Here is an 18284-nt window from a genome sequence, read left to right on the forward strand (position 1 = left end):
GCACTGGGTGTTATGCACAAACAATGAATCATGGAACACTACATCAAAAACTAATGATGTAATGTATGGTGATTAACATAATAATAAAAAAATAAAAAAATAAATTAAAAAAAAAACCTATGGCATATGGAATGGAGGGAGATAGAGCATCTGACAGGTGTGTCTGAGCAAGCCTTGGGGTGCCGTGGGGGGGGTAGGTGTGAAGGATAGGGACATTCCAGGCACAGGGACTAGCGTGTGCAATGACATGGGACCCAGACATCACAGAGTGCAGGCAGGTGAAGCAGAGCAAACATTTGAGTTTAGCTAGAAAGCAGAATACGTGTCAGAGACAGGGGCCAGGGACATAGGTTAGCTCACGGACGAGCAGGACTTGATTAAGTGGCAGTAGGGCAACACTTCAGGGTCCTGAAGAGGGAGTGATAGGACCAGAACCTGGCCTGAGGATGACTAATGACCCTAGGGGTTTTGGCACACAGACTTAATAACTCTTGCAAAGACAAACCCCAACTTCCCAAGACCATTAGAGAGCTGGCATTCCTCCTTCTAGCCCTGTACTTCAGAGACAATGTCAGGGCAGAGCCGCTGAGCCCCGGATGTCAGGGGTGGGTGCTGGACCAACAAATGGGGAAGAGCAACTTTCAGGTCCTTCCTTACAGGACGACCCGGTCCTAACCCCCAGGAGCAGGTCTTCTGAGGCGACAAAGATCGGAGAGCTTGTCTCCCCTGTTCCCCCTGAGTTCCATCTGACTTGTCTTAATGTGGTTGTTTAAAAAAATGTTTGACTTCTGCTTTGATTCGGATCCGAGTTTGACTGGGGCTTGTGATCTGTGATGTTTCCGAGTCGCTCTGCAGCTACACCTCTGCCATCTCAGATCCTGAAAGCCACCGCCCACTTTCGGATTATCCGAAAGTTTGGGGTCTTCATCCCAGGTTGCATTTCATGTATCTATTCTGTCTTTTTGGGGGAGGAGCTCTGATCTCAGCCAGGGAGACATCAACCATTTACAACCAGTCTCTCTCCCTTTAAGAAAGCACTGAACGTTTTCTCCTGTGACTTTTTCACCCATACATTATTTATGTTACCTTCAAATTTATTCTACGTCCATTAAAAATGCTTACTTTGACTTTTAGCATATAGCCAATTACCATCATATAATCCTGGGGGAAAATAATTATATATGTACAAGAAATGTAAAAAGATCTTGGGTATTAAATTGTGCTTATTACCAGAGTCTCCCAGGAAGTAGTTAAAGGTTTATACATTCACTCTCTTAGGTTACAAGTGAGAAAACTGACAAATTACTTTCTACTCCCATGTACGTGTTAGTCAAAATGAAAAGCACTTCGAAGAAAGGGCTCTAGATTCTAGGGATGAATCCTCCATCCTTCTGCTGCCTCCTCTGGAAACCCAAGAATTTGGCATTTACCTTAGAGGTGGCTGATTAAAATCCTGACTAAGATATAATCACTTTCTTCAAGATTTGTATGTTGACTCTCTTATTCTTTGGGGGTTTTCCTCAACGTTTCCAGTTAAGTTACAGATCTGTCCCTCCTCCTCCGACCTCTATACCCTGGAAAGAAGTAAAACTTCCTGCATTAGCATAACTTCCAAACCTGACAGGTAGTATTTAGACATTGATTTATGGTGTCCACCTTACATTAGTTTCCATCGTTGTCCACACATCATGGAGACCCCTGCGCGCTCCATAGATGCACGGTGTTTTTAATGGATGTGAACTTAACCATTACTGTAACATCTCTGGTTTAATGCAGATACTTTTGTTAAATGACAATATAATTACTAGTCATCGGCAAACCTCAAAAAGGTTGGGAGGTTCGGTTCAGTTAAACACCCGAGAGCTCAGATGCTTATCTGAAGTTTACCCCTAGAGTCTGGCAAGTCCAGGCTGGAAAATGCTCACGATCCATCTCACACGTGAAACTGTCATCAGCAATACTGTGGTCCTGTGTCTCAATATCAGCACCCTTGTGTGTCAGTCCTGGCCTAGTGAATACATAAAACAGAACAGAGAAAGATTACAAAAAAAAAAAAAAAAAAAAATCCCCATCAAATCAAGCTGGCTAAAGTTTTCCCAGGACGATGAGAACAATTTGATATAAATTGCATTATACTGGAGGAGAACCATCCTTCTTACAGTGGTAGAAACCGTTCGCCTCTGTCCCCTTCCCTGATTCTAGTTTAAAATGTTTACTGCTGCAGAATTTTCTAGCAGGTTTCCCCTGACAACAGATTGGGGGAGGGGGGTGGGGGTGGCTGAAGATGACTCAGATCAATCCCATTTGAAAACAAGTCTTTTTTTCTAGAAAAAAGCATTCATGTTTAAACTTCTTTCAGTGTGCTGGGGCAAGGTCGTTAACTTAAAAAAAAAAAAATTAAAATACTTTCAACACCATGCGTTTTGTGTTTAGTTTAGGAGGTACATTGCATCAGTGGTGGTTCTTCCAGTTTTATGTTCCTCTAAATGACCTTTTTGTCCTTCTCTTGTCTTCGGTTTCGTAAGAAGGTTTTGAAATGAGGAAGAACTGTAGTTTCGTGGGGACTTCTAGCATCGGCTTAAGAGAAGGGCCTTTTGTCAGCTGCTGCAATTTGGTGATTTTTTACTTCCTGTGTGAAAGCCAGACTCTGGAGCTAATCTGTGCCATCGTTGGAGCCAAAGTCAGGAGCCAGGCGTCACCTGACCCTCTGTGTGCGAATCATGGCCTCATCACGCAGATGTGATACTTTGAAATGCTAGTATGGCACTTATGATGGAAGCTAAAACCTTTCCTTTTTTTTTTTTTTTATTAACTTAGGTATATTGCCCCCATCTCAAGGCATTTTTAGCTTATGCTCAATTCCAGGGTTGGTGAGTCTGAGAAGTCTGTCTTGGTATGAAATCTCATGAGGCAAGTTTTCGAGGTTCCAAGTGAATTAACTTCTCTTCTCTGTAAACAGAGGAAGATGGATGAGTTTAATACCATTCCACAGGTATACTTTGAATAGCCTCCGTGGGATTTTACTGTGTGAAGAACAAAGGGGAAATAGGAGAGATACGCAAGGCTTTTCCAGCGATCGAATCAAATAATTCCAAATTTTCTTGACCAACATTCTTGATCACAAGAGCCAACCACATAAGGCTATTATATCCCTCTACCTAGTTTTAGCTCCAGGAAAATTCACACTGCTTTGACTTTGAGAAGATTTTTGAAGGTTTTTTTTTGAGAGACGTATAAATAAAATATTTTTTTAAAGACAACGGAGTACCGTTGAAACCAGCATATTGGAACGAACATAGAGCCCACGTATAATTTTGATCTCAGTAGAAAAGTTTAGAAGAAAATCTAAGATAAGCACAGGTATTAACCCCTAACATAGTGTCTAGTTCATACAATCACTATTGTTAAAGCTTTATCTCCTCTCCCCACCATCCCGTCACTTGATTTCTAGCAGCTTGACTCACATTTTATTTCCATAGCTTTTACTGGGCTACGATACACCAGCCTCTCTCTATCCTTAGAGATGGTTGATTCCCTCCTTGTATGCCATTAGGGTGACACTGACTAGGGAGTTTGCCCTTTGCCTCTTTGCACTCAAAGTTCATAAAGTCATTGGAGATATCTTAATTGGTTATGCATTTCAACAAGCGCCACACACAGTCTTTCCAGAGGGTTGGCTTGCATAATCCACTGGGTACATAAAATCTTTATTAACCAGAAGATAAACAACAGAATCCCTCAGACCTTTAACACTCCCAGATTAGTTAATGGGGATTCGCTTCACCAAAGATAGGACGAACCAGAGACCATCAGCCATAAGGGGCTCATTCTCCCAGTGATGATGATGCCTGAGCATCATTTTCTTGGGTTAGGCAGTAAATTAGGGGAAGGTGAGCCTGGTTTCTTTTCTGGTTAAGCATCTTTGTTTTCTGTGGCAGGCTTTAAAAGGGTATTCAGTAATGCAACTGAGGAGGGTTTTTCCATCATTTAAAAAGGGCTCATTAGACTCTGCAAATTGATGCAGTGCAAACAACACTGAAGGGTCTGGGTTCCCACATAAATTAGCTCCGTTTGTGCAAGATGAAAAATGCTTTGGCCCCAACCGCCAGCACTACAAACACAGCCGAGCTTGGAAAAAACAAGGTGTGCCCACTGCGCCTCTTACATCACCAGCAGTCATAAAAGGGCTGTAATTAAACCTTAGCTGACAATTTGCTTAATGATGTGCGAGGCCGAGAATCCGAGGAGCCCCCACATGGGGTTGGCTGCAGTTTCTGCCACTCCAGCGGGAGCGGTGGGAGCCCCGAGATGCTTCCTCGCTTGAGAAAATGGTGATGAAGCCAGGAGCCGCTGGGGAGCGCGGCGAAGCTGGGCCATCTGTTGCAGATCCTCAAGGTCATTTTCACTGTAATGAGTTGGTGTGAGTGAGAAGGTACTTAAGGTGTTTTGGAACCATCCATTTATAATTAGCCAGGCTGAATTTAAGAAAATTACACTATTCCCCCACAATATAACTGAGACCAATTAACAACTTAATTAGTTCACTATAATAATATGAGGGAGGATTTCTAATTCAGTCTTCTGACTTCAGAATTACTATCATTATATAAGAAAAGAATCTTTTTAAAGTTTGTGAGACATGAAGCTTCAATTGGAACTGACCCAATGCCGTGAGTCCAGATCGCTGGATAATCTCTTTCATCCAAATTCTGCCACAGATTCACCTTTGACCCACGACCAGATGCTTGACCCCATCCTTTCATGATCCATAACATTAGGAACCCACTGTCCATGGAGGGGATTTCAATTTGATTCCTGGTAAGCACGACCTGCTTGAGAAATCTGAAAACATTCCAGGTAGACTCAGCCTGTAGCTAGATGCTCAACTGTTGGAATAAAGACTGGTATGCAACATTTCTTGAGTTATCCTTTAATAATTTAAAAGTACATCTCCTTAAGTACTCTTATGCTTTAAAAAAATCATTAAGCAGTGAATATCAGGAGACATTTTCTTAGCACAAGATGTTAAACATTTCGGCTAAAAAGTTTAGTCTCATGCCATTTCCAAAGACCAGCCTACCATTAATTCATAGGAAAACACTTCCTGTTTGCAAACTTTCAAGTCATAGAAGTACTTCTAACTCAACTTTCTAGCTGAACTGCCCTGAAAGCAAGGGAGAGGGGGTCTTTAATGCGAATAAGAACTCTTCTACCTGACGAAGGAAGGTTTAAAAGTTAATATTGAATAATAAATAAATATATAAATTACTGACAACAGGAGGCAAATTCTTAGAAACCAGCATTCTCCATCTGCCCTCCCCTCTAGAAACTCCTAAATTTTATGGTATCCATTTCTCAAAGTAAACCTCTTCTTGAGTCCAACGGATGGGAGTGCTTTTTTGTTTCATCTCGTGGATTTCTTAGCAACATTCATTTGACATCGAAAGCTTGTGAACGTGGAAAGCTACTTTGTTCAGGTGGCTCTTGAGACCGCACCTGGTGCTGGGCCTCCACTGTCAAACCATGGTTGAGCATGATGCCAAGGCCATTAACCTGATTTCCTCCCAGAACCAGGTCTGTAGTAAGTGGGGAGATAAAATAGAGTTTTGTTCAACCAAAGAACTGGGATCCTATCTGCTGAGGTTCAAAACAGCTTAAGTGCGAGGATCGAACAATTCCAAAAGTTGTTTTACACAGCCATCATTGGGACTTTCTTCCACATCCTTAAAATAGTGATATAGGGCAAAACTAGATCCACTCTGAGAAGACTAGAAATGATCCATATGCTCATAGTTCCTGTATGTTATACATTATTTAAATGGTATTTCAATTTCTTAATCTGCTTAATGTTTGCCTTGAAATTTTCAGTCTTTTATTTTCAACACTAGGGCAAGTAACTTATTAGAACAAAGAACTGATTAGAACAAATATGATTCCAGATGATGCTGGCCGGTTGAAATTATAGCAAAGTAAATAGAAGGATACATTTTGGAGTCAAAACCTTGAGTTTAAACTTAGCTCTGCTATGTATTAGCTGGATGACTTAGGTAAGTTATTTAACCTCTCTGAGCTTTAATTTTCTTCTCTATAAAGTGGAAATAATAAAATACCTACTTCTTGAGGTTGCGAGAATTAAATGATATATGATGAAGGTAATGTGCCTAATAAACAATCTGGTACATTCTGGTACCTACTAGGTACTCGCCGTATTGTGACATGTTACATTGTAAGCAACTTGCTGGCATTTCTTATTTGACTTTGTATATCCAGTAGGCATTTTAGTGAGGGGGAGCCTGGGTGGCTCAGTCAGTTAAGTGTCTGCCTTTAGCTCAGGTCATGATCCAAGTGTCCTGGGATCGAGTTCTGTGTCAGGCTCCTCCCTCAGCATGGAGTCTGCTTCTCCATCTGCCCCTCCTCCCTGATTGTGCTCTCTCTTTTTCTCTCTCAAATAAATAAATAAAATCTTAAAAAAATATATTTAGTGAATGATTACATAACACTTTATTTTTAAATAGGTCTTAACTCTTCAGAGAGTGCCATTGTATGCACAGTCTTATGTAAGGAAAAGATAGTAAAAATGTAAGAGAATGACCAATACTCAATTCCAAATAAATAAATATGATTGAAAGTTTGATAGAAGAAGTCTCTTGACAGTAATCCTGAATGTTAACAGCTCATTTTCTTATTCACAGAGATTCTTCAAATTTAATACATTTCTTTAGATAGCTTCATTTAAATAATAAAATAAAATACTAATAAAAACTGTGTACACATAGAGATTTCTAAGACATATCACCAGGTTGGTGAATGGGCACTTTTGGGGTAAGTATAGTCAACTAAAGACCACCTATTTATATAAATGTAGCCTAATTTCTCCATATTGCCTTCAAGGATATTTTCTGGAAGGTCTGAAATCCTAGTCAGTGTTTTGTGCTAACGAAAGAGGAAACTGAGTTTGCTCTTGGTGAACCTATGTTAGTTCCCTATGATCATCCTTTTTTTTTTTTTTTCCAGACACACATCAACCATTTTCTGGGTTATGCCTCAATGCACCAAATTGGACGTGTGGAGATGAGAAGCAGAGCTTTGCTTGAAAACATTTTCTTAACCAGTGCTTTTCTGGGATTGCTATTATCTATAAAACACCCTGAAACCATACTCAAATAATTTTGATGATTTTGGTGGAAACTACTAGTTTCTCACTTTTACCACCAGTGAGGCGGTGGTGGTGCGGGGGAACAGAGATGCAGGGGAGGAGAGGCAGCAGAGAAACAAGGTTAAGGCTGGAATGGCATCCGTCAACTTTTCAGAGCCAGACAACTCCCTGACCCAGTTCCTCTGTCACCTCCCTTACCTCCCACAAAAAAAGTCTGGAACACGTGGAACTTCGTCAGCATTTATATGTCTTAAATTTTATTCGGACCTTAAGAACAGGAGAGGCGAAGGGATGGGCTCCCACCTCTCTTCTTTGTCAGTGGGAACTTAGACACAGAACACGCATGTGATCTGCCCGGTCTACACAGCGTATCAGCGGTGGGATACGTAGAGATACGCTCTTTGGCCCTGTGTGACAGGGGAGACATCTTGAGGACACCACATTTCTGCTGGATGTTCATTCTCGAACTGTGGGATCTTAATAAAATAGGCACTCAGGTGCTTTTATTTATTTATTTTTCCCGCTTTAGAGTCCAGTAGCCTACTTAGTCAGTCATGTGATTTCCCAGCTGCACTACTAAAAATAAATGGATGAAAAAGAAAATTTTCTTGGCAAGGTATTCTATGTGATGTCTTCTTGAAGGCCCTCCCTGATGTAGTTACTGAGAAATGGCAGCAGCAGACCAGCCCCAGGATGAGACTCTCTCCTTACCAGCGGTCCACCCCTGAGGTACTAATATTTAATTTAAGTAGATGGCACATAAAAAAAGCACAAGCCATTGGTTTAGTGGGGGGACAAAACCACATTTATTTTTGTTATGATTATAGGAAGGAGAGTATTTTGAGAGTATATTGATATTCTTTATTTTTTTATTATATAGCATATACACATGAAGCCATTATATTGGGTCTGGATTTTGTCATTTGTGGGGGATTTGTCGATGAAGTAAAGAACCCCAGAGATAAAGCATATGGGGTTTCCATCTTGTTATTTCTTTAAGGGAGGAAAATCAGATTTATAAATCTAGGGTCTATTTTTACTCAACTAGAAATAAATCCCATGCAGAATATTCTCTTTCCATTCCTCTCTTCCCTCCAACCCTTCCTTTCCTTCCTTCTTTCCTTCTTCCCTCTCTCCCTCACTTCCTTCCTCCCTCCCTTCCTCTCTGCTTCCCTTCCTTACTTCCTCTCCCCTTTCTTTCCCTCCTAACTCTTGCCCCTTCCCCTTCAACACTCTTTCATTTCAACTTCAAGTATTGATTGTGTACCTGCCACAATAAATACCAAACATTGTATTTTTGCCCCTTTCTTCTGGCAAAATACTCGATTCTAGTTTCAGACGAAATGATGATTGAAGTGTCTATATTTGCCAAGGCACAAAGCACAAAACACTTCTCCCATTTGGAAGATCAGTAAGAAATTGTATTGGACAGTTAGGGAAACCTCCCCGTGAAATCTTATTCATGTGTTGTTTTGTATAGAATTTCTCAACAGGCGAAAAAAAAAAAAAACCCCCTCCTTTGTGAGTCTCACGTCATCTTCGACGTTCTTTGCTTTTCTCGGAGCAAGTCCAGTGAAGTTCCAATGGGACTTCAGTCGCGTTTCTTCGGCAGGACTGGTGAGGTCCCAGACCAGGAAAGAATTTTTTCTGGAGACATGTGTTGAGGCGTCCTTCGTGTGGCTCCTTAGAAACATTAACCACCTCATCAAATCAGAAACATCAAACTTCGGACACAGGGAATGAGTCAGAGTGAAAAATGACTTTGAAGGCCAAATAAGTGGTGAGGTTGAAACCCTTGGATTCTCTCAGGGTAAAGGGGTTATAGGTAAAAGGCTACCCAAGCAGTTCCCGAGTCAGGTGATAGAGCAGGAAGGGTGTTGGGGGTCTCTCTATTGCAGAGACCCCCCATTTGAAAATTCTAGGTCAGGGGATCAATTTCTTGAGGTTTATCTTTATTTGAGCACCTCCCACATTTAAATATAGAATGCCATTTGGGAAGATCCTTCTGGATCAGAGAGAACGTATTTTCCAAAGTAGTATGAGTTTCCAGAGGGGTGGAAAAGGACAGTTGTCTAACCTAGAAATGTGACCTAGATCATCATTTCCTCTGGTCTTTTCTTGATGAGCCTTTTTAAATGAGAATATGTGTGTTTGTGGCTGAGAAGTTTGTTTGTTTGTTTGTTTGTTTGTTTGTAATTGATGTGTAACTGCCATATGTTTTAGGCACCTCTGAGAAGTTCTTACTCATTAAAGATAAATGATAGATAGAAGTGTCTATCTTTCTGTGTTTCACTTCGATATTCAAAGTGCACAGGTTGTCTTAGACATAATGATAGAGGTAGGCTTTATTTCAGGAGCTTTCCAGGAGCACTCTGTCAAGACTCCCAAGAAGAAAATGTACATGACTAATTATGGAATTTCTAAATGGAGGAGAATGTTCCACAGTTAAAAGTTGTGGGGAAATTTGCTGTAGAAAAGACAGAATTTGGGCGCCTGGGTGGCTCAGTTGGTTAAGCGACTGCCTTCGGCTCAGGTCATGATCCTGGAGTCCCGGGATCGAGTCCCGCATCGGGCTCCCTGGTCGGCGGGGAGTCTGCTTCTCCCTCTGACCCTCCCCCCTCTCATGTGCTTGCTCTCTCTCATTCTCTCTCTCTCAAATAAATAAATAAAATCTTTAAAAAAAAAAAGACAGAATTTGACTACATAGCATTGAAATAAATAAGATTCTCATGATCACAATCTCTTTAGAGAAACAAAATTATAGGATAAACAATGAGTTGTAAAGATATTTACAGCTACCGTAGTCAAATATAATGAATCCCAATATGGAACATTCCATGCACAAATTGATCTGGAGAACAGTGAGATCTCTAGATAAATGGGTAAATGATATAAATTTAAAAATTATGAAAATAGTTAAGAAGCATGAAGGCCTTAATAAGAAATGCAAATTAAAAGTAGAGTTAAATGCTTTTTCTCCCCTATCTCCTTTTCTCCTTCTTCCCCTTCTCTTCCTCCTCCTTCTTCTCCCTTTCCTTCCCATCCTCCCCCTCCTCCTCCTTTTCCTGCATAACTGTCAGTAATTAAGCACATATGCCCAGTTGAAGTGACTGGTAGAATTTTTGTAGGTGAAATCTTGGAAGACTTACCTTGTGTTGGAAAGTCAACTCAAATTATTTGCCCTATTGATGTTGAATCTGCAGATTACTCAGATAAGAAGAAAACACATTTTTATGATAAGGGATATTGTTGAGCCAGAGATATCTGGGCGGAGAGATGCCTCCAGAGGAAAATAGTCTGTTTCTCTTTGGTTGTTAGAATAAGTGTCCTTTGGAGGCAGGGGTCTAATTTTTTTCCCCTTTATATGTATGTGTTTTAACATCATCGGTTTTTTTTCAACAAGCAGCCAAATCACAAGACTTTTTTTTTAAGACTATTATTAGCTCCTTTCTTCCCAGTATCAGTCTCACGTAGATGTTTTTTGGGTGAGTCACATTTGTAGTTTTGGATTTCATCAAATGTTGAACATTAGCTTCTCTTACCTTTTTATTGACTATAAGCTGATTGATTTCATTTGTGAATCTGTCATTGAATGTTTCTTCTTGAATTCCGTGGGACACTCATCAGCCACTCTACCCCAATGGCAGCAGTGTCTGGGGGGGGGGGAGGGGGCGGAATCCAGGCAGAGCTGAGAGCTAGAATGAACTAGTCATTAACCGTTTATGACCCAGGTCCCATCTCTCACCTTTTAAGTTTCAGGGTTCTTATCTAAAAAATAAGAATAACAATAGCCACTGTAAAAGGACATTATTAAAAATAATCCAGTGAATTGACTGCGTGGAGCTCAGAAAAAATAAAATAAAACCCAAAGTGCTCTAAAAGTATTTAATAACAAAGGACTAAAGGAATAAAGAGTCTCTCTCTAGGGCTAACCCAGCACCTTTCAAGCACTAAATTTATTTAAGCTAAATAAAAATAGCACATGACAGATTGTATTTCTGTGGGAAATCACAACAAAAACAGCAAAGACATTGGAAAATTTCATTTTTTCAGGTAATTAAAGGTCATACTATCTAACCAAACCATAATCCATCACAACTAGCAAGGCATTGATCAGTGCTCTGGACCACATGCATTTTTAATTCCATTAGTGAAATAAATGACAGCCTTTGAATTCTCTACTTTCTTGATATACAGTAATGAGAAGAGCAAATTACTCTAGAATCGAGAATAGCTGGATAGATAAGCTTCTTTCTTCCTCTTTGGCATCCCAAGCTACAAAGTTTTAAGTAGCAGGAAACATAATAGCAATCTTCATGTGTCCCTCAGGGTGTCCTCGGAGCCGCTCTTTGGTGATCTGAGAATGTTCAAAGCAAAGCAGGTCCCATGATTTAGCCACCGGGGAGCTGCAGAGACCAGGCACCGTCCCCCCTCCCACCGCTGCTCCCCTCTCCCCCCGGGCTGCCATCCCCATTCCTCTGGGGCACATGTTAGTTTCCCCCAGGCGCTGAAGCTAAGTGTTCTAATTCAGACAATACCAGTGTCCTGAAAACAGACCGAAGTATATTTCTAGGTACCTGTGTTGTAATGACTGTCAGAGAGAAACACTCAAGCAGGTTATCTGGCTTCCCCATCTTCTTCAGCTGTAATGTAGTCATTCAGTTTGTTAACTCTCCCTTTGTATTGAAACGCAGGAGAGACCACAAACTGAAAAATACACCAGTCTATTTTTGCTTTCTGTTTGTCTGTTTGTGGGAGTAATTGTTTCACACTCAGTGAACCACAAATGAGCTTGTGTTTGTATAAGAACTTTTAAGAGGACAGAGGGGTGTTATTCTTACTTCGTATGTCATGGGATGAGGGTTCCTTATGTGTGTGGGGAGATGCATGTATGTACGTGTGAATGTTTGCCGAGTGCTTCACAAATACATTCACTCTAATTCTTGTGGGGCACCATAGACAGGGGTAGTTGGTAATTGCCTCTGGGGCAAAACCAGTCTTGTAGAATGATTTCAGCTTATCACCTGTGCTCCTTCCCTACTCAGTTGTTCTCTGAATGGACCCCCTTTACATTTAAACCTTCACTACCCTCTGCCATTTTACATCGGCCAGGCCTCTGGCCACTTTTTCATATTACCTTTGATCATGTTATCCAAGGTCAGATGTTGATTCTCCTCAAGCAATCGGAGGAAAGCCTCGCCTGGAATCCACGAAGGCATCTGGGAGACCGCAGAAACCATGGCAGAACACTTCAAATGAAAACACTTTAGTTCTTAGTCCACACTCACTGGTGGGAAGTTTAAAAAGTGTGGATCTTTGTTTCCACGTGAACACAAGGGGGACAAAGCTCTCTGAGAGGCACTCACAGCAAAAAGTAACAACTAAAACAGAGGTCTGCAAACTTTTTCTGTAAAGGATCAGATAATAAATATTTTCAGCTTGGTGATCCGTAGGATGATCTCTTGCCATGACTCATCTCTGCTGCAATAGCCTGACAGCAGCCCTGAACAATAGCTCCCAGAATGAATGGGTGTGCCCTGTGTTCTAATAAAACTTTATTTATAAAGTTAGGCAGCAGGCGGATGTGCCCCAAGGGCCGCAGTTTGCCAACTTCCAACCTAAAGTGAGGTTCTTTAGAATTTATCATGTGGGTAGCAGATAGGAAAGATAGGAAAGCCACTTCATAGAATAATATGTTTTCTAGTAAAGTTTTCTAGTAATCTGGAGTGCACTGTTTAAGAGGTATGTGGAAGGCTTTCTCCCCTAAACTACTTTAAAATAATTTTCCTATGTTATTTAGATTATTCAGACAAATTTCTTGTCTGGACTACCTCATCCCCTAGAGAAGTGGGGGAGGAGATTCATGTTCTACATATTTATTGGCACCAGGTCTTTCTATGACTTCTTGAAAGACCCGAAGTAGTACTGAAAAAAAGTTGTTTGTTTATTCTAATTTAGGCCGTTTTGAGGTTATGAGGTTAACCTAGACCTCTTTTTCAGATGTTGACAAACACTGATTTACAAAATTAAGTCCCTCTTTCTCACCTCCCCATCACAGCTTGGGACACACACACACACACACACACACACACACACACACACACTCTTCAGTACCCAATGCATTGGTGTGTAAATAGGTGTTCAGGAATAGGCCGGCTTCCCACTTTAGCATAGCTGTTATCTTTTTCTTTGAGAAGCCATTTGCAAAGCTCAGGATACAATTTTTTTGTGTGTTTAATTATTGATCTATTTTTTTCAACCATTCTTTTAGAGCAGGCCAAAGAGATTTCTCATGAGACAATGAGAAAGCCTCACCACAGAGTACCTTACTGTAAACAAGGTCTCCAGGAAAATGTTCTATGCCTAAATGAAACCTAAATTATTGCCGTGAGGCTTTGACTACATGGGTATAGCCAGTGCGTGTATGTAATATTTTGAGAGCATGAAAAAAATTGCTAACTAGTCACTGATACCAAGTGTGGCTTGTAAACTAAGATAATGATTAAGGGGTAATCACATTTCAGGCTTTAGGGCATAAGTTGATCACTTGCAGGAGTCAGAGAGGAATTTCTCCCTCCCAGCAGAACAGTGTTATGCAAGAAGCTGAGTCCATAAGGGAGTCTGGAAGTACTCAGTACTCTCAAGTCTTGCCTGAAGCAGGAAGTCTTGCCTGGGACAGTCTACCCAGAGGATCCTCTGTCCCTTTGCATTTTTGGAGCCTGTAAGCAGATCTGTATCTCATTCTTTGTGCTGGGGAGGGCTGCGTAATTGTTTCTTTGGTTTGGCTGCTTATTGGTCTTACTCAAAATTTGCTGGGAGTGGTGATGAAATGTCCCGCATCACACATATTCTTTTGCTTTCAACCCTGATATTGAGTTAAATGAAATCCTCTTCTTAGAACATAGGCAGAAACTATATAGCAGTTTCCCAGTTACCCTCAGACAGAAAAAGAGAATAGACACTGTGCTTAATGCACCAGCTTACCTGCTGGTATCGTGTGCCTTTTTGAAAAATATTTATATTCAATATATGTGTATTCATTTCCTCCTGTAAAAGAGTGCTGAATCGTACTGTAGACTTAAGCCTTATCTTTAGTTCTACCCACCTTACCCCATGGGTAAATCCCAGATGTTGATGAGATAGTCAAAAAAGGGTAAAGAGGGGAGGCTCGGTGGCTCAGTCAGTTAAGCATCTGTCTTCAGCTCAGGTCATGATCTCAGGGTCCTGGGATTGAGTCCTGCATTGGGCTCCCTGCTCAGCGGGGAGTCTGCTTCTCCCTCTCCCTCTGCTGCTTCCCCTGCTTGTGCTCTCTCTCTCTCTCACAAATACATAAATAAAATCTTTAAGAAAAAAAATAAAGAGAGAAAGCAAGAGAAATGAAGGCGATCCTGAGGCAGACGCACAACGCTGTGGAGTGGAAGGAGTAAAGACTTCAGAGTCAGAATATCCAGTGTTGTGTGTAGCGAGGTCTCAATAAACAATAGTCACCAATTCTGTAGTTCCCTTTAGCGTGGAGAGTACATCTTCTTGGTCTTTGAATCCCAACTTCTAGCACAGTTTCCTGCACCTGGTGGATGCCCGACCAGTGTGCTTGCCAAATGAGTGACAGGGCCACGGCGGGAAGAGTGGCCAGAGGGAGAATCCAGAAGGAGGAACAGAGTTTCAAGGAGGAGGATGTGATCACATGCCACCAAAAGGTTATACAAGATAAGGGCTGAAAAGTGTCCATTAGCTGTGGCAATTAGTGGGTCATTTGTGACTGTAGGGAGCAGAGGGAGGTAGCCAATCTGGGAACACACTCTCTAGCATCCCCGTGCCTAAGCAGCAGCTGGTCACTCCCCACATCTCAGCCACCAGTGTGTACGAAGTCCTTCATGGAAAACCCAAATTTGTTTGCATCCATTGTTTCTTCTTCTGGAAACACCAGTAACATCGATTGTAATTGTTCAGTTTTAATAAACCATGAGAAAAAGAAAAAAAAAGAAAGAAAAGGTTGCTTTTAGAGACCCACAATTCCTAGGATACTTTTAGCCTATTTTCTCTGCATTTCTTCTTGAAACTGGGCAAACCACCTCGATAACACACTATCAACCAAAAATACTCTCTTATAATTTTCAGCAAGTTGGTGATAAACTTGTAAGGTGGGCATGTTTTGAGGGAATATAAAATCAAATCCCCGGGGCGCCTGGGTGGCTCAGTCGTTAAGCGTCTGCCTTCGGCTCAGGTCATGATCCCAGGGTCCTGGGATCGAGCCCTACATCGGGCTCCCTGCTCTGCGGGAAGCCTGCTTCTCCCTCTCCCACTCCCCCTGCCTGTGTTCCCTCTCTCGCTGTGTCTCTCTCTGTCAAATAAATAAATAAAATCTTAAAAAAAAAAAAATCAAATCCCCAAACCTATTTCCTCTGGGGACTGTAAGGGGTGTAGAAGAAAAATCATTCTAAAATCCTTCTCATTGGAACTCATTATCAAGACCAAAGCAAAATTAACTTCATAAACAAAACTAAACAATATTTCTTTTCCTCTTCCCTTTACCCTTTTTTTTTTTCATTTTGGAAGAAAAATAAACAAGTTTAGGCCCAGGAGAACTTCTGATTTCAGTACTTAAATTTTTAAAAGTGTAATGGAACCATAAACATTTATGTAATTAACTATTAAAAATTTTAAAACCTTGGTTTATTTGATTTAATACTATATATCCTTTACCACTATAATTTTATTAGTAAGTAATTTATGACATCTCTTTAAATCGAAGCTTGGGGAGTTATTTTAAACTTAGCTTTCAATATTTATTCACCGCCCAGGCTCATCTAATTGAAAATCCTTTGGTATCTACCCCTTTAGAGGCAGAAATTACAAGCCCATCCATTTCAATATGGAAATAGATGAGTTTTTCATGTTAAAATGAACTATCAGCTAGAATGAACATAAGAGCAAAGCTTTTGAAAAGTTGGTCTGGTTGCCAACATGACTTACAATGCAGTTATCTATAGTTTTATAAGATCCAGTCTACACTGCCCTAGAAACAGGTAGATTAACATGTGGTTAAGCTCTAGCCACAGCTCTTGCAAGGCCCAATTTCCCAGCTTTATTCCATTTTTCATTTTTTTCCTTGCAGTTTCTTGTTTGTGGCCACAAAACGGCACTAGCATTAATGTGCTTGTTCAGAGACATGAGTTTCATGAGAACTCTTGAAAAGACTGTGAGAGGCCCCTTCCAGCTGTAGGAAGGCATGATTCACACCTGGATCTGGTACTTTCTGCAGGCTGAGCTCTGGGGGCTATCCATGCACGCTCCCGTCCCGCACATGGCTCTGGGAACCAAACACTGCCTGGCCCACCCATTTAGCCATGGGGTTCAGAAACCCGTTCTCGTGTGGTTTGGAAACACCAGAGGATGAGATTGCTCCTGGACTGCTCACTGCCTTCCTACGTGACCCCTGAACGCTTTTCTCCCTGGTTTCAATGGATCAAACCTTCTTTTCTTAACCCTTGAAGAGAAAACCAAGCTTTATCTCTACTCAGTTACATAAAATAACATTCATTCAATCTGGTCACATTCACTGAGAAGTCTATTCTGCAGAGCTAAGTGCTAGGAATGAGCCTGGAATGGGTTTATTGATTCACCTGACAAATACTGAGGATCTGTTGTGTGTCAGGGATATGGTTGGTGCTGCAGATAGCAAGGTGAGAAAACTGTGGTTCATAGCTCAGAAAACAAAACTGCTCATAACCATAAATAAGAGACCAATAATTATATGTTGAAAAAGCGATCTAAGCAAGATGCTCTTGGAGAAAGAAGGAGATGTGCTTGGTTAGTAGGGGATGAGAGTGGGAAATGAGAGAAGGCTTCATGGAGGAGGTGACATTTGAGATGGTCCTTGAAGGATACATGGAGCTCTCCTAACAGAGAATCAGAGGTCTGGCTTTCCAGGTTTTCTGAGAAAACAGATATTGTGGCTAAAGTATAGGACGTGAGGAGAGGTGGCAGCCAGGGGAATTTAACTGAGTCAGCATCTTAAGGATTTTGATTAGCGATGGATGTCTAGAATGAGATGCTCAAATGCCATTCTTGTGTGTTAGCCAACATCACTGGAGAAAATTCTTTATGTTTGAAACCTAATTTTCCATCTCTCCTCATTGAATTTGCAACAGGGATACAAGATAGCCAACCATCTCTAATCATAATAAACTTTTTGTTATTTGGAGACTGCTAACTACGATTATCTACTTTAAAAAGGAAGTTATAGGACATAGAAATCGCTACTTAACATGTGTTTATTTTTTTATTTTATTTTTCAATAGAACTGTAGGTATTTAAGGTGGAAACAGAGGATGTGATATCCATATACTCAGCGAAATGATTACTACCGTCAAGCTAGCGGACATGGCATGTCCTCATAGAGTTACCATTTTTTTGTGTGTGATGAGAGCCCCTGAAATCTACTCTTAACCAATTTCCAGTATTAAGCACGGTATTATCAACTAGAGTCACTATGCTGTACTTTAGATCTCTAGATGTATTCACCTTCCATAACTGCAACTTTGTACCTTTGAGGAATGTGTCCCCATTTCTACTCCTCCTTGTCCCTGGTAACCACTGATTTACTACCAAAAGTGCTTAAATCAATGAACACAGTACTGTGTCAGATCCTGCCAGAAACACAAAGAGAGCTCAAGTCTATACCCCAAGATCTGTCATAAGGCAAGTATCAGGAAATAAAACAACAACAACAACAACAAACCAACTACAAGAATTCTGCATTATTTTTCTATTGCATGTAAACTCTGTATTGCAATGATAGAATTTCTGATTTTGAGGCTCCCAGAACACCTTCCACTTTGCCCTTTGTAACTGGTCTTCTAGTCTAAACATACACCACAGCTACCAGAAGCAACATACTGCATACTAATTATTTCGGGCATATTAAGAAGAAGTTCCTTATGGCGGATGCAATGTAGCACTGGGTTTGGCTTCGAAGCAGACTTTGGGATCTTATGCTTGGAAATCTTTAAGATGGGATCAGTAGTTAACTGGGCAAGCGTGGTCCACCTGGGGCCAGGCATTTGGTGAGTGACTCTTGCAACTGCTTACCACCCTAGCATCCCCAGGAGCCTTCCAGAATCACAGA

General features: G+C 41.0%; 3 long non-coding RNA genes across 3 annotated transcripts in view; 1 reads left to right on the forward strand and 2 right to left on the reverse strand.

The window, feature by feature from the left end:
• The window catches only part of LOC145721638 (uncharacterized), a 22524-nt gene extending 13886 nt beyond the window's left edge, over nucleotides 1–8638 (forward strand). The window contains exons 2-4 of the long non-coding RNA XR_014145458.1: nucleotides 4719–4818; nucleotides 5940–6047; nucleotides 7015–8638. This is a non-coding gene — a long non-coding RNA (uncharacterized LOC145721638). The remainder of the gene's footprint in view (nucleotides 1–4718; nucleotides 4819–5939; nucleotides 6048–7014) is intronic.
• Nucleotides 8639–11079: 2441 nt separating this feature from the next.
• LOC115938312 (uncharacterized) lies at nucleotides 11080–13568 on the reverse strand. The gene is made up of 2 exons (XR_004073457.2): nucleotides 12294–13568; nucleotides 11080–11513 (listed from the first exon to the last, which is right to left on the reverse strand). It is a non-coding gene; the product is annotated as an uncharacterized LOC115938312 (long non-coding RNA).
• A 223-nt stretch (nucleotides 13569–13791) lies between these two features.
• The window catches only part of LOC115937305 (uncharacterized), a 22102-nt gene continuing 17609 nt past the window's right edge, over nucleotides 13792–18284 (reverse strand). The window contains exon 5 of the long non-coding RNA XR_014145459.1: nucleotides 13792–15070. This is a non-coding gene — a long non-coding RNA (uncharacterized LOC115937305). The remainder of the gene's footprint in view (nucleotides 15071–18284) is intronic.

The sequence above is a fragment of the Leptonychotes weddellii genome, chromosome 5, assembly GCF_054177405.1.
Source record: "Leptonychotes weddellii isolate Sample4059 chromosome 5, ASM5417740v2, whole genome shotgun sequence".
Lineage (NCBI taxonomy): Eukaryota > Metazoa > Chordata > Mammalia > Carnivora > Phocidae > Leptonychotes > Leptonychotes weddellii.